Here is a 15199-nt window from a genome sequence, read left to right on the forward strand (position 1 = left end):
GAATATTTTCACAAAAATAAAAATGCTCTTAATATTAGTACCACAAATGTCAAACATGAAGGATGTCATATCATGCTACTAAATTGTTTTGTGAGAAAAATTAAGCCTATCCATACTCAATTCAGTCTTTGTTCGTTATAAAACTTAATGCATGTTTACAATTATAATCTAATGATTTTCCAAAATTTTAAGTTTTTAAGATAAAGTCCGAATCAGACCTTTTATTCACAATTCAGTATGAAATACTGGTCTGCATTTTAAGTGGTTTCATTTTGAATGGGTGTTTTCCTGAACCAACTATCATTGGCTCATGAAGACCTAAATATAGCATAAGCTTTTCTTTTTTTTTTTAATTTTAAATTTTATTTATTTATTTATGGCTGCATTGAGTCTTCATTGCTGCACATGGGCTTTCTCTAGTTGCGACGAGCGGGGGCTGCTCTTTGTTGCGATGCGTGGGCTTCTCACTGTGGTGGCTTCTCTTGTTGTGGAGCACGGGCTCTAGGTGCATGGTCTTCAGCAGTTGTGGCACGCAGGCTCAGTAGTTGTGGCGCACGGGCTTACTTGCTCCGCGGCATGTGGGATCTTCCCGGACCAGGGCTCGAACCCATGTACCCTGCATTGGCAGGCGGATTCTTAACCACTGTGCCACCAGGGAAGTCCCGGTAAAACTGTTTTATGGTACCCATGTGATAGATCAATTTTCTCCTGTCATCTTTTCTGTAAAATATATATTTAAAATCAGATATTGGTCCACAAATTGAAATAAAAGTATCAGAGTGCTTGGGATAGAGCAATAGATTTATTTTACTACCCTCACAAAAGTCCTCCATTACGATAGAATTTTTTCATTACGTATACAAAAAATAGAGTAAAATAATAATTTTTTTGATTTGCAAATACTAGCATATGTAATATGAGTCCCAAGTGAACTTGCAATACCTTTGAAAATAAGAGTATGATTAGGTTTTCGAGTAACCAAAAGGTTTAATTTTAAATCTCTTATTGAAAAGTTGGTTCAATTTTTCGCACCCCCTTTGCCTTTCACTAAATAAAATGAATTTAGAAACATGGAGAACACCCACCCTCAATTCAAACAGCTGATTGTGTTCACAACCAACAACAATACTCTTCTATATTATCTCTAAACTTATCCCAGTAATAGAGAAGTCCAAAAAGGCTATATTCACTAACTTCAGCCGTTAGAGGTTACAGATTGCTGGGTAGTTAAATTTGGTCCTCTGTACTCCCTTTCTACAATGCTTTCAGGGTCTACTGAGGCACAAGTATATACCACCCATGCTAAACTCAAGAGCAGACTTATACTCTTATTTATACAACACACACTTACTGAGTGTACCTAAAAAGGGCAAGCCACTCAACTAGATGCTAAAGGGTTAAAAGATAAATCAGGTCCAGACCTTAACTGTAAGAATTACAAATTAATAATCAACTAAGATGTGCCCATTCCTATCTGCAATACACCATGGAGAATGGCAGATCCCCTAGGGTGTATAGGATGCTAAAAGAAATTCAGGGGATGGCCCTTGGGGGAAGGGAGTGGAAGGAGACAAAAAGCATGAAGTAGCTATATCTTAGGCATAAATGCTATTCTGATAAAGACATAAAATCAGAGTTTTTATCTACCAGGACGGGGAAAAACTACAGTTCAGTTTGCTGGAACATAGGTGGTAGAACAAGAAAACTGACTAGATACATACAATAAGGCTAATCTACACAGGAATATTAATATACGTAATGTAACAAACAGAAACACCAGATTTGAAGTCTAATGAACTAGGGTTCAAATTCTGAATCTAACACACCTAAATATCCATTTTTCCTATTTTGTATAATGAGTATCAGTTCTGAGAATTAAATGAGATACACACTTAATGCCTGGCATAGTACATATTGAGCAAAGGGAAACTGCAGTCATTATTATTGCAATAATCATGAAATTTTTTGACATCAGGCTCAGGATTTTAAATACACAGCTGGGCTACTTTTTTTTTTTTTTTTTTTCTTTTTCGGTACGCGGGCCTCTCACTGTTGTGGCCTCTCCCGTTGCGGAGCACAGGCTCCGGACGTGCAGGCTCAGCTGCCATGGCTCACGGGCCCAGCCACTCCGCGGCATGCAGGATCTTCCCGGACCAGGGCACGAATCTGTGTCCCCAGCATCAGCAGGCGGACTCTCAACCACTGCGCCACCAGGGAAGCCCTGGGCTACTTTACTTCATCAAATATACAAAGCCATCTACTTAAGAGGTTCCATTATTTTATGAACCTTGAAGGAAGAAAAGGCTACAAATTAAACTATCACACCATGCTTTCTCATCGCTTAGATTTTTTTCTTCATAATATCATCCTTCTGCCATCAAGACTGTAGGTCTGAAGAGTGTTCCAATATTACTCCAGGATTGTTGTTCAAGCCACTGACACCCATCCTGCAAGTTTTGATACTGCTGCTTCCTTGATCTTCCCAGAGGGTGTAAATGAAAGAAATGACAGCAATGAAAACAGCAAAGGCAGACATCATGCACGGGCAATGACAACATCAAAACTGCCACCTAGCCGAAACCAATATTCAGATGCCATCGGCTATAAGACACATACCAATTTCAGAGATATTATGAGCTGGGAAAAATGCATATCTAGAAGAAATAAGGCAGCTTTTTCTTTCCTCCTGTCCCAAAGTCTTTTCTGATGTTCCCCATCACTTCCCACCAGTACTACTGCTCTCCCTTCTTTCTTATTCTCATTCTCCTTTCTTGCCTCCCCTTTCTCCATTCCTCACAGCTTCTCCCACATTCCTGAGTGTTGATTTTGGAGAAGCTTGGCTACTACCTAATGATGTATAAACTACCTAAGGAAAATGAACTTTTCTTCTAACTCCAAAAGGACCTACTTAGCACAGGGTACGTATTTTGTACCTCTGGTACTTTCAAGTGCTCCAGGGCTTGCTTACCTCCGAGTTTTCTTCTAAGTAGAAGAGAAGATGCATTTAACAGCCCAGATATGTAAGACAATACCCTACATGAAAATCTGGCTTCTGAGCAAATTCTATTTGTGCCTCTGTCATCCTCATCCTGGGCCACCTAATACATTGAAGCTTTCCTAAAGTACACCATTGGGAGTAAAATATTTGTTATTACTCTTTAAAGGTGACTTATTTCGTTCCTACAAAAACCAAAATATCAGTAGGCTTCAAGGAACTTAAATCATGGAATTATTTTCTTTTGCAATAAACCTCCACGAGAAGCTCTTTCAAAATAGTTATTATTTATAAATGTTAAAGCCATATTTCAATAGCATAATTGGGCACAGAAGACAAATTCTGTTTTCTTTTTGCTCTTCTGGAGTCATACTAACCCAACCTTTTTGAATGCTAAATATTAACTGAGCCTTCTTAAAAGCCAAGTCTTCTTAAAACAATGCACAGGAGGCTAACAAAGAAGTCAATAAAACAAACAAACAAATTTCACAAACTAAATTGAACAATGCCCAAGATATCTTTCAGAGAATTTCTATTTCTAGCTTAAAACCCAGAGAATCCCCCAAAATCTAATATCCCATTAGGAAATACACAGGATAATCTGTGTAAAGTAAGTCAATTCTCATCAGTATTGCAGTTTGAGTGAATATAATGATATCTAGTGATCACTTTCAAACTTCTACCTATTTAGGGGAACCATAAAAACAGAAAGGAAGAGGAATTATGCCAATATAACTGGAAAACAAGGGAGGAAAAGGTGAAAAGATTACACACTTATGAATACGATTGCTTAAGAAGGAATTAACTGTGCTTCAAATGGCTGGTGACAGCAAAAAGGGGAGGGCTCAGCAAATGTACAATAACCTAGCTCTGACAGGCTCCCTGTTCCCCCCACCCAAACACACACACACACACACACACACACACACACACACACACACCACTTAAGTGAATAAAAGCCTTAATGTGCTTCCCTAGTGGCGCAGTGGTTGAGAGTCAGCCTGCCGATGCAGGGGACGCGGGTTCGTGCCCCGGTCCGGGAGGATCCCACATGCCGTGGAGCGGCTGGGCCCGTGAGCCATGGCCCTGAGCCTGCACATCCGGAGCCTGTGCTCCACAACGGGAGAGGCCACAACAGTGAGAGGCCCGCGTATCGCAAAAAAAAAAAAAAAAAAAGCCTTAATGATTAGGTGTGGATAATTGCTCATGATATTAGCACAGATTTTAGGAATGACTATCACAAGATCCAAAAAGGAATATGACAATCTGTAATTCATGATCCAGTTGGTAATAAAGGAAAAGAATAAGGAAAACCAAGTATCATTAAGCCAAATGAGGCAAGAAAGACTAGGAGGAGACAATCAGCTAGATCGTGAAGCTAAAGGGAAAGATACTACCACAGAATGAGAGCCAAACAAAGAAAGACAATATAAGGCAAAGGAGTCAGGCTGCTAGAAGTAATCCTATATGCAGTACAGAGTTCTATCTAAGCAGAAAGACATATTCAAAGAGCCATTTTGAGAAGACAAAAATGGCAATAGCACATAGCCAAGTAAAGACTTAAGCAAAAGGGGCAGAGAGGGTAAATGGAAAACATGTAATCCAACTATGAGAGGAAGCCGCACCAGGGTGGTGGTACACAGACCAGGTAGTGACGGTAGTAGAGATAGAAAAGGAAGAGTTATGAGGGACATTACAGATAAACAATCCATAGGACTTGCTGACCACCAAGAAGAGAAACGGGGCAGTCAAGAAAGGTAAAGGTTGAGGACTTTCCTGGCAGTCCAGCGGTAAGACTCTGCGCTTCCAATGTAAGGGGCGCGGATTCGATCCCTGGTCGGGGAACTAAGACTCCACATACACAGCCAAAAAAAAAAAAGCAAGTAAAGGTTTAATAGCTGAAAGAATTAGACACCGCTCACCCAAAAAGGGGAATTCTAGTTATTGCCAAGATGAAGCAAAAAGGTGATGGTGGAGGGGTATAAGGAAGCAAGTACTGATCCAAGTCCAAGCAGATGTGACACTTAAAGCTCAAGACAGGAGGAATGAATATAAAAATTTGGAGGATGATACAAAGAGAAGAGTTGAATTTGATTTATTCAAATTTATTGGGTGCCTAGTAAGCCAGGAATACTCTGTGCTAGGAACTGAGGCTTAAAAGATACTATCTGTAATCTCAATGATCATAAAGAATAATGGGAAAAAGAGAAGATGTTATGAAGAGCTTCACATGCTGTTTAGCACATCACTTAGTTTTACTATAGATTTCCATACGATACTCAATAGAGATGGGGTATTAAAACAGAGTAAAAAATACATACAGCAAGCACAGAAGGCCAGTAACTGAGTAGATAGGAATGTGTGCTACTTCGTACATCAGAACTTGGAGGGACTTAAGAAAACTGTGAACACATAGATTATCTGCTATTACCTTGGCTTTTTTTTTTTTGCGGTACGCGGGCCTCTCTCACTGTTGTGGCCTCTCCCGTTGCGGAGCACAGGCTCCCGACGCGCAGGCTCAGTGGCCATGGCTCACGGGCCCAGCCGCTCCGCGGCACGTGGGATCTTCCTGGACCGGGGCACGAACCGGCGTCGCCTGCATCGGCAGGTGGACTCTCAACCACTGCGCCACCAGGGAAGCCCTACCTTGGCTTTTTATAGTTCACCTCTGGTTTACGAAGACCTAACTAGATGACTCTTTCACTAATGTGTTTTGTCATTTCAGACAGCTAGAAAGAAAACTGGGATTTAATTATGAGCTTCAGAAATCCCTGTGTGTATTAGGTTCCCTGAAATTCTTCTGAAAAACTGCAACTATCAACTGGACAATAACAATACAGAGCAGTACCTTGGAAATCCAAAGAAAAAGACTGGCATCTCAACCATAAATGAAAATCTTATAAAATTAAGAGATATCATTCATTACAAAAGAATCTATCACATTACAAAACATACACACACTCACACACACACACACACACACACACACACACACACTTTACTTCTATTTCAGCTCAAGCATCCCTTCTTCAGGGAAGCCTTCCCAGACTACCTTGCCTAGGTGAAATTCCCCTATTATACACACTTACTCCTTCACATACCTCTATTTCGTAGCACTTAACATATCTATGTTTTTACATTTACCTGTACAACCTGGCAAGAATGTAAATGAGAAGAGCCATATCTGTCTCACTCATCACTGTAAGCCTAGTGATACATATGCTCAATAAATATTTGTCTAATGAATGAAAGAGAACGTGAATACAAAGCATTTGAAAAGATATTAGCCATGGGGGTAGGGTGGGGTTCAGGGTACTTTTTACTTTCTGCTTCATGCGATTCTGTACATCTTAAAATAAACATGAATTAAATTTGGAGGCTGAAATTTAAGAGTCAATCAAAAACTAGGGGCAAATACTTTCTGCTTCCAATAAATAATAGTAAGAATTTATTTTTCAAAAGCATTTACCTTCCTGTACTGGATCTGTATGGCATTTGTACCATACAGATTCCTCACAGATTTTACAAATGCCATTCTCTGCCTGGACCACTTTCCTCAAGCTCCAACCACTAATTTCTAGCTCTCTCATTGCTGAGGCTTCAGCTTTAGCTATCATCCCAGAGACCTTCCCTGATCATCTAACTCTATATAAAGTAGGTTTTCCCTAATCTCTAATCCAATACTATATTCATTTCCTTCACTGTACTACCAATTTGTAATTATTCGTTGGTTTACTTGATTTTTGTCTCTCCCACTAGAATGTAATTTTTAAAAAACAGTACTAAGCATATTCAGAGAACTTGTTAAATTGATTCAAGTTATTCATTCAAAAGTCTATTTATTGAATTAGAATTCTAGGAGCTTGGAATATACAAGTGAATAAAGGGGGCCAAAATCCTTGTCCTCATGTAGCTTACATTCCAGTGGAGGGAGACAGACAAAAGACAATAAGTAAGTGATACAGTATAGTTTGTTAGGTGAAAAATGGTATGGAGAAAAATAAATTAGAGGAAGGTGGATGGGCAGCACTGTGGGGGAGGTGTAATTTTAAGGTGGCTGGGCTGAGCCTCTCTGAGAAGGTACCAACTGAGTCAATACTTTAAGGAAATAAGAGTAAGCCAGGCAGATACCTAGGGGAAAACTAGTACAGGCAAAGGCAACAGGCAATGTGAAAAACCCAAGGAGGGAGCACGCCTGGCACACTCAAGTTAACTGCAAGACCATGAAGCCTGAGAATAAGTAAACAAGAAGCGGAAAACAAGGAATGGGATCAAATAGGTAAGAGAGCCATGCTGGATATGATAAGAGCTTTGGTTTTTATGGTAAGTGAAATGTGGACCCATTTGAGAACTCTGAGTGAAGACATGACATTTTCAGACTTTTATTATTTTAAAGAATCACTCTGGTCCACATGTTAAGAATAATGGGGGCGGGGTGGGCAGCAGGGCTAAAAAGCGGGGAGATCAGTTCAGAGTTGAAGCAATTTAGGTAAGAGATGATCATGGCTCAGAACAGGGTGACAGCAGTGGGGTGGTAAGAAATGGACAATTTCACATGTTTTGGGAGACAAAAGGTTTCCTGATGGAAGAGAACGGGGAATGTGAGAACAGAGGAGTCAATAATGATTACAAGGCGTCAGCCTGGGCTACCCAAAGAATAGGATTTGTCATCAAATGGTCTGGGAAAGGCTGATAGGGAAGCTAAAGGATGATCTGGAGTTACATTTTACATACATTAAGTGCATGAATAAAATGTTGTTAAACTTTACCAGGCTTCCATTCAAATGAATTTTTATTAAAGTCAAAAAACCAAAAGTCTTGTTCTTACTTCAAACTACCTGAGTAGAACCTCCGACCTGCCATAAACACACACACAAACTTCCCTCAACAGTCTCCCCCAAACAGACAGACAGACACATAGACACACACTGCTCATGCCCAGACTTCAGTGGTAAATTCATAGAAACAGCTCCTTCACTTTCTGTTCCGACATCTCTCTAATTGCTTCAATCCAAAATAAAAGGCAAGCAAACCAATCCAAAAATTTCACCCAACACTGTTAGCCAAAAGGCAATCTCCTGAACACATCAACCCATGCAAATAAATGTGCATATGGGTCACAAGCCACCATCGTCTCAGGCAAACCTACACAGAAGAATTACAGGTGCGGGCTTTAAAGAAGCAAATTCCTCATAACCATTCCACAGAATTCAGATTCATTAGGTTTGAGAGTAGGGCCCTACCTCCCATATTTTTAACAAGCGTCCCAGGTTCTGCAGTAGGTTTGAGAACCAAGGCCCTTAGGACCATCTGCAATGGGAGAAAGTCACTTGCCTATATACATTCAAAGATAACATTTTGTGGTTGGCAGGGGTAAAGCTTTAAAAATGTCTTACCCCTGTGGTTCTAACATCCTTAGTCACCAAGTATCAGCAAAAGTAGACACCCCACCACCACTGTCAAACCAATCCTAGATCTAGGTATACAATTACTATAAAGCACGTAAGCCACATCCATGACTACACTCAAGTAACAGAAAGAAACCAAGAGCACGTTGGCTCCAAAACTCTCCTGGATTCAGAAATCCTATTCTTTATTGGAACATCTACAAAGAGGAGGAAATACACTCACAATCGTAAAATCAAAATCATTTTCCTAGAGAAACACTTAAATCACCACTTTTCCCAATTGTGGCTCCCAATTTCCAAAGACATCCAAAGTTCTCACAGTGGATTTCAAAGCCATTCAGGAGCTGAACTCATGATCCCTGACACTTCTCACACCATAATACTCTCGCCTAGTCTCTCTCTGTGACTACACAAGTCTCTACTTTTTTATCTCCTACATCCAGACTTTTGTTTCCCAGTTTTTAATCACTCCTTAAACCTCGCCTGCTCCTCTAAGTCCTCTAATTAAGCAGAGCCTGATCTAGATGTATCACTCACCGCCAGAGCCTGCAAGATTTCTGACATTGCTGCCAGATGTGTCTGAGTATACCTGTAGAGGCTTGTAGGCACAGGAATAGACACAGAGCTGGTCAATCTTTATAGTGCTTTCCTTTAAATTATAAAATCATCAAGGGCAGATACCAAATCATTACATTATAAAATGTGTCTCTGGAGTACAAAGTGCTAACTTGTGTACATAACATATATTCCAATGCTTTATGAAGATGTTTTCCAGATACCTCATGTGTACCCCAGAGGTCAAGTCACCTACTCACCTAAGTGGGCAGAATGATGTGAAGAAGGGGAAAGACAACAAAAGACTAGCTTTGAAAAAGTTCTGCAGCACCTCCCTTTTCCTGGAAATACACAAACCAGAATAACTAGATCTCAAGTTATACAGCCTACCAGATAGGATGCTAGGCAAATCCTAACACATCATGAAAACAGAAGTGAACAGAACAAAACTTGCCTTGAAAGTACCAGCCATATTCTGAGATCATAGTTAAATTTGAAAAGTGTAAGACTGTTCACAGGACTCCAGCTGCTATGCTCAAAGAAAGGTGGGAAGGTGACACTAGTTTTTTTCTGACTATTATTTTCAGTAATAACGAAACAACATAAACGGAAACCAAAAAGAAAAATCCAGTTAAATCTCACAACAGATAAGGCCATTTTCAAATTTCCAAAGTATAACGGTCTGTAAATTTTATATATATATATACGTATATATATGAATATATATATGTATATACATATGTATATATATACGTATATATATATAAAATAAGCAGAGACTGGTGTACCAAAGAATTCAAGAGCAAACCCTATTTACAAAATATGTACTTTAGCAACCATCTTCCAATAGTGAATTACAACTATAGTATTGCACACACAGAACCATCTAATAAAGAATTCCTTCTTCTAAAATACTATCATAACCAAGTTAGGGATACAATAAGAAAAGTCACTAAAACCACCTCTCTACTAGAAAAGGAACAAAAATCTCCCACCTAGCTGCCCAAGGCAAAAAAGTATCAAAACTACAGAGCCTAGAACTAGCTGATTATTTATGAAAAACCTAGTAACTCTGTAATTATGCCATCTTTTCAAAGTTGTGAAACAATAAAAGCTGTTAGAATATGAGACTAAAAAACTAGCTGGTCCTAACAACAATCTAGTTTTTAACAATTCTTCAAAGAGAATTTTATATCTTAACCTTCCAAGTAGTAAATGTACCTCTCAGATTCAGAGATCTAGGTAATGGCAATGAACTGGATAATCCAGCACTAAGAATTTCAATTACTTTTATTCTATTAACTTTGGAAGTAGAAAAACAAGGTGTAAAAAAACATGGAGAGACTTTGTGAGGTCATTCATCATCATCTTTGGTGGAGAATGCGTACTATCTCTGTACAGTCTTCTTGGGTCCTATCCTCCCAGATGTTCTTTTCTCCAAAATATCCAGACCGGTAGAAATAAGAATCATCCCCCAGGCTGTTTATAAGATTTCCTTTAATAAGACTGTCCCTAACAAAAGGAAATCTTCTCCAATGTCTTTGACCTTATCAATACACTGGCAAACCCACAGGGTATACAGCACCTGTAACATTTGAAGTAAAGAAACTATTTCAGTCTCTTTTTTGTGCTTAGTATGAAGCACAAAAAAAGAGAGACAAAGAACATAGACCCTCTAGAAGTAAAGCGAACAGGGAAGACTGATAAACCAGGGGAATAAAGGCAGCTATATCCTGAAGAGTACTCAAGTCAGCTATGAAATTCACCCAAATGCGTGGCTCACTGCCTGAATCAACATATACATCTGGTTAATAATAAACACTGGTAAGTCATAAACAAAAAGGGCTTTCTTACTCAAAGACTCTACAAACTACTGGTAACATTAAAATTTACAATTAAACAATATGTGTGAAACAGATTTTTTAAGATAGCATTTCAAGTTACAAAGAAATTAAAAACTTTGATATTTTACTGCCTAGTCTTCAAAACACTAAGAAGCCAGTATCTTTGATTTGACCAAGTTACAAATCTGTTTTCAGGAGCAGGCGAAAACATACTGCCTCTGCTTAATGCAAGGGACAAAAAAGATCATCACTGCAAATCATGTTTGGGTTCATGATGAAAACAGGAAACAGACAGGCTGCCCAGGTATAATTATGGTTATAGTCTAATGCGCCTTCAGGTTCAGCCAAGAATTAAAACCCAGTGAAGAGGGTAAGCAGAATTTACTTGCCTCTACCTTGCTACAGAAGGCAACTTTTAATAATACTCCCAGCAACATGTTACATAACCAGTCAATCTGATTCAAACCTCATTAGTAACAACATTCTGCCACTGTCTCCCTCTGAAATTAATAACTGACTTTGCCAGAGGGGAAAGAAATGCAACACACATCAACAAACCCATTTTTGTGGAGCCTATCGCAGTGAACCAGACAAGTAGATAATTCCATCAAATCTGCACAGAACCTACAAAATATTTTATTCTTTTCTCTTCCCGTTCACTGTTCTCTTCTTTTAACTAGACCATATCATATGGATGCATTTAAAAATCTAAGAGGAAAGTTAGTTGGGAAGGTTCATCAAACTTTTATTGCCTATTTCAGTTGTGATTGGAAAAGAATGGAAGCACAAATGACAAATCGATTTTATTAACAAAAATAAAGGGGTAAAGTGTATGCGATAACAGCAGCTATGTGAAAAGGAAAGGCACACTGACTAAGGGAGCAGCAAGGTAGAGAGGGAAGAACGGAGGATGCTATAGAGACAATTATGCAAAGGTTAAATTTAAAAAATCTAAATATAATAAATACAACCTTTATGAAGGTTACACTTTGTTAACTTGTTTCTTAAGAACTGTTTCATATTCTTGTAACCTCTGATTCACCTTAGAGGAAAAAAGTTACCAAAGTAGCGGTAAAAGGAAGAATATAAAATAATTTGTTCAGATCTATAAATAATTCCTATTTACTGAATCTGGAACACACTAATTGCATAAAAATATTCAGATCAATAAATGTTCACATCATGTCTAGGTACTGTCTTCCGCACAAAACTGGCATCTAGCAGCAACTTTAAACTGCTTGGAAAGTTACTAATCTATTGGGATTAAGGTTTTCAACCTTTCAGCTTTCGAATTAAAGTTAAAAACTAATTCATTCTGGGCAATTCAGGTACTCTAAGGAAATTTAACTACTCCCGTTTAAAAACAGAATTTAAAAAAGAATTTATAACAACTCACCTGCCAAATCAACAAATAAATAAATAAATAAGAATTTAAAAAACAGCAACTCAAGTATCCCTTCCCCTCAACTTCTGTGAGGCCAACCCACAACCTTCCACCTATCCAGTCTTCGTTGTTAGATAAGAACACTTTTGGTGGTGCTAGGCAACAGGCATGATGTGACAAACCCAACCAGACTTCAAAACTTTTTCCACAGAAAGATAAGGTAAACAAGATACAGGGAGTGCCACACCCATATAAACTCACAGGCAGCCAGGAATGCTTCCCCCGGCCCCCCAGTCTCTCTCTAAACCTCCAGCTGGTCAGGAAACAATGTCTCTACAATCAAGATAGAGATCTGGCCCAGGGTGTTCAGGCATTCCTCACCTCTAGGCTGGCCTACAGCTCCACTCTCCAATGCCATCCAAACCAGAATTGGAACATTTTGTTAGGAAGCGGGCAAACGTCCAAATAATCGACTATCCTCGCCCCAGTTCTTTTTGCAACCAAAATCTGTTTTGGCTACTGAGCATGCTCCGACTTAAGACAGGCGCCACATGGGAGTTTTCAAAGCTTAGGCTCCAAACTCCACGTAATAACAGCAGCTGAAAGGGGAAGGCAGGAAAGAGGGAGGGGGAGGGGGACAGACCGGAATATGAGTACAGACACTGAAGTAAAGGACCCCAGTAGGGGGTGAATATGGTGAAGGCAAACAGACCTCGCTAGTCGTTTTCCTTGCAGCTAAAGTTTACATAAAGTAGAAGAAATCTTTGCAATAATGAAAACTGGCATGGCAAGTGGCAGAAACCGGGTCTAACTACCAGCTGAGCGCAGCAGCAGGTCACAACTGCCCAGAGTGTAATTTCCACCGATAAGCGTAGATCCTTATCTTTGAAACACAAAGCGACGGCGGCACGGATTCATCAAGCCACTGGACGGCTTTGCAATGTAGCCGACCAGGCTGCTCCGCCGAGCTCGGCAATTCTACCAGGGGTGTGTACTGAGGGTGGCGCTTGGATGAGGGAGAACAAACCGCTTCTCCGGACAGAAGGGGGGCCGGGGATCCCCGCGAGGGCGTCCCGAACGCCTCCCGCCACAGTCCGGGGACGCCCCGGGGCAGGCGAGGCCTCCGCAGCCAGACGGGCCGCACCACCGCCGCCCGCCTGGACCCCGGCAGGCCGGGACTCGGCCTACCTCCCGCCCCTCAGGCGGGTGGTTTCCGCTCCGCCCGCGGCCGCACGCCCCCGCCTCGGCCCGAGTCCGGCCGCTAGGGCTGAGCCGCGTCCGGGTACAGCCTGCAACCCCGGTCCCCCTCGCCCGCCCCTCCCGGGACCCCACGTTCACTCACGGGCCGGCGACGCGCGCTCTCCCGGCGCCGTAGCTGCGCTTGCCCACAGCGCAACTTTATTAGCAGCTTGGCCGCGGGACACGCGCACGGCGCCCGCTCGCCCAGGACCCGGATGAAGGAGGGAAGGAGCCGGGGAGGACGCCGCGGGGTCGGCGCATGCGCGCAAGCCGCCGAGTGACCGCTGTGGGACCCACCGAGGGAAGGGCCTCCTAGCTACAGCGGCTGAAGGAAGCCACCGCGCTTGGCTCGGTGCCCGCAAACTCTGGCTTCCGATCTGCCGGAGGCTTCTCTCGTCCATGGCCAGCCCCAGAAATGGCAGTCGGCTAGTTCCCACCGTCCTGATAGCCACTAGTAGTCTCCACTAACCAAATCAACCCACATTATAAAATAATTGTCCTCGACATGGACAGTTGGAGATTTTCCCAGTCACGTATAAAGTGTAAATAAAAACATCTTCGGATGCAACTTTGCTACTCTTAATGATTTGTAATATAAATCTGAGAGAAGAGAGTCCTCTTTTTGTGAAAAAGTAGCTTCAAAACAAGCTTCTGAACATCTTGCAGCTTCTTACTGGATGCCCTAAGCCCCCTCCCACGTGGAAATCTTGGAGCCTCTACCATCCCCCACTGCTCCCTGAAGTAGGCCTGCCCACGTACTGACACCCCAGTAGTTCAAGATACACCGTCCTGGACAGGTGGGGACACTGAGGTGCACAGAGGCCATCCATAGACTGATGTCCGTCTACTCCGTCTCTGGGGGCAAGAGCCGAATTCTCTTTTTGTAGTTACTGGGGCTCTTCCCCAAAGTGTCAGCATTTCCCAGAAAAGGGTAATAGTACCATCTAGGGCACCCAATTCGGAGAGTACTAGTGAAGAAAAACTTTTAAATAATTTTGTTTTCATTTTAAAAGTTCAATCCTGGTTTTCCAATATTCCACTGTAGGTTTGCTTTTGAAATAAATTAATCTAAATAAAAATCAAAATTGGAGTCATTTTCAAATCCTCTCTCTCATTCCCTAAACCAAACTATCACGAAATCTTACCAATGCCATGTTCAAAATATATCCCAAATCTGACCGCTGCTCACTGCCTCTAGTGCCACCAAGGTGGCCTGAGCCAGGGTCATCTCTCCTGAAACAAATGGGAATCTGCTATTTTGCTCCAGGCTTTAGCAGTTTGTTTCCACAGTGAAGAGGCGTGGTGAATGTTGTCCGAGTCTCTGCATTAATGGTAGTCATCTCAGATAGGGACAGAGGCCTGGTGAGGGAATGTAGTGCGCCAGGGTGGGGAACTAGAGAGAGCAGCTGCTATTTCACTCCAGCCAAATGTCACCATGGGGAAATGTGGGAATAAGGACCCAGTGTTGGCAGATCTTCTGATTTTTCAAAAACAGCTGGAAATCCAGATTTTAATACAAAAATCTCAGTTTAGCAACTTCTTTTACTCTTTTTTCTTTCTTAGACATTCAAGAGGCCAACCCTGTACAAGCCAAGTAAAACAAATCCATGGTCCCAATTTAGCCTGCTGGCCATCAGTTTGCAATCTCAGGTCTACGTCTTAAAACTCTTTACTACATCATAAACTTTGTGAAAGTAAAGTCTGTGTACTTTAACTCTTTGTCACATTCACTGATTACTTGTTGTTAATTCAGAAGTTTCCAGCCCTTGGAAAG

General features: G+C 41.2%; 1 protein-coding gene across 5 annotated transcripts in view; it reads right to left on the reverse strand.

The window, feature by feature from the left end:
• SMAD5 (SMAD family member 5) overlaps positions 1-13628 on the reverse strand; it is a 53857-nt gene extending 40229 nt beyond the window's left edge. For all 5 annotated transcript variants that reach the window (XR_009518958.1, XR_009518957.1, XR_009518959.1 and 2 more), the window contains exon 1: positions 13529-13628. The gene's annotated coding sequence lies outside the window, so the exon portion shown is untranslated. The remainder of the gene's footprint in view (positions 1-13528) is intronic.
• Between the last annotated feature and the right edge of the window lie 1571 nt (positions 13629-15199).

The sequence above is a fragment of the Delphinus delphis genome, chromosome 3, assembly GCF_949987515.2.
Source record: "Delphinus delphis chromosome 3, mDelDel1.2, whole genome shotgun sequence".
Lineage (NCBI taxonomy): Eukaryota > Metazoa > Chordata > Mammalia > Artiodactyla > Delphinidae > Delphinus > Delphinus delphis.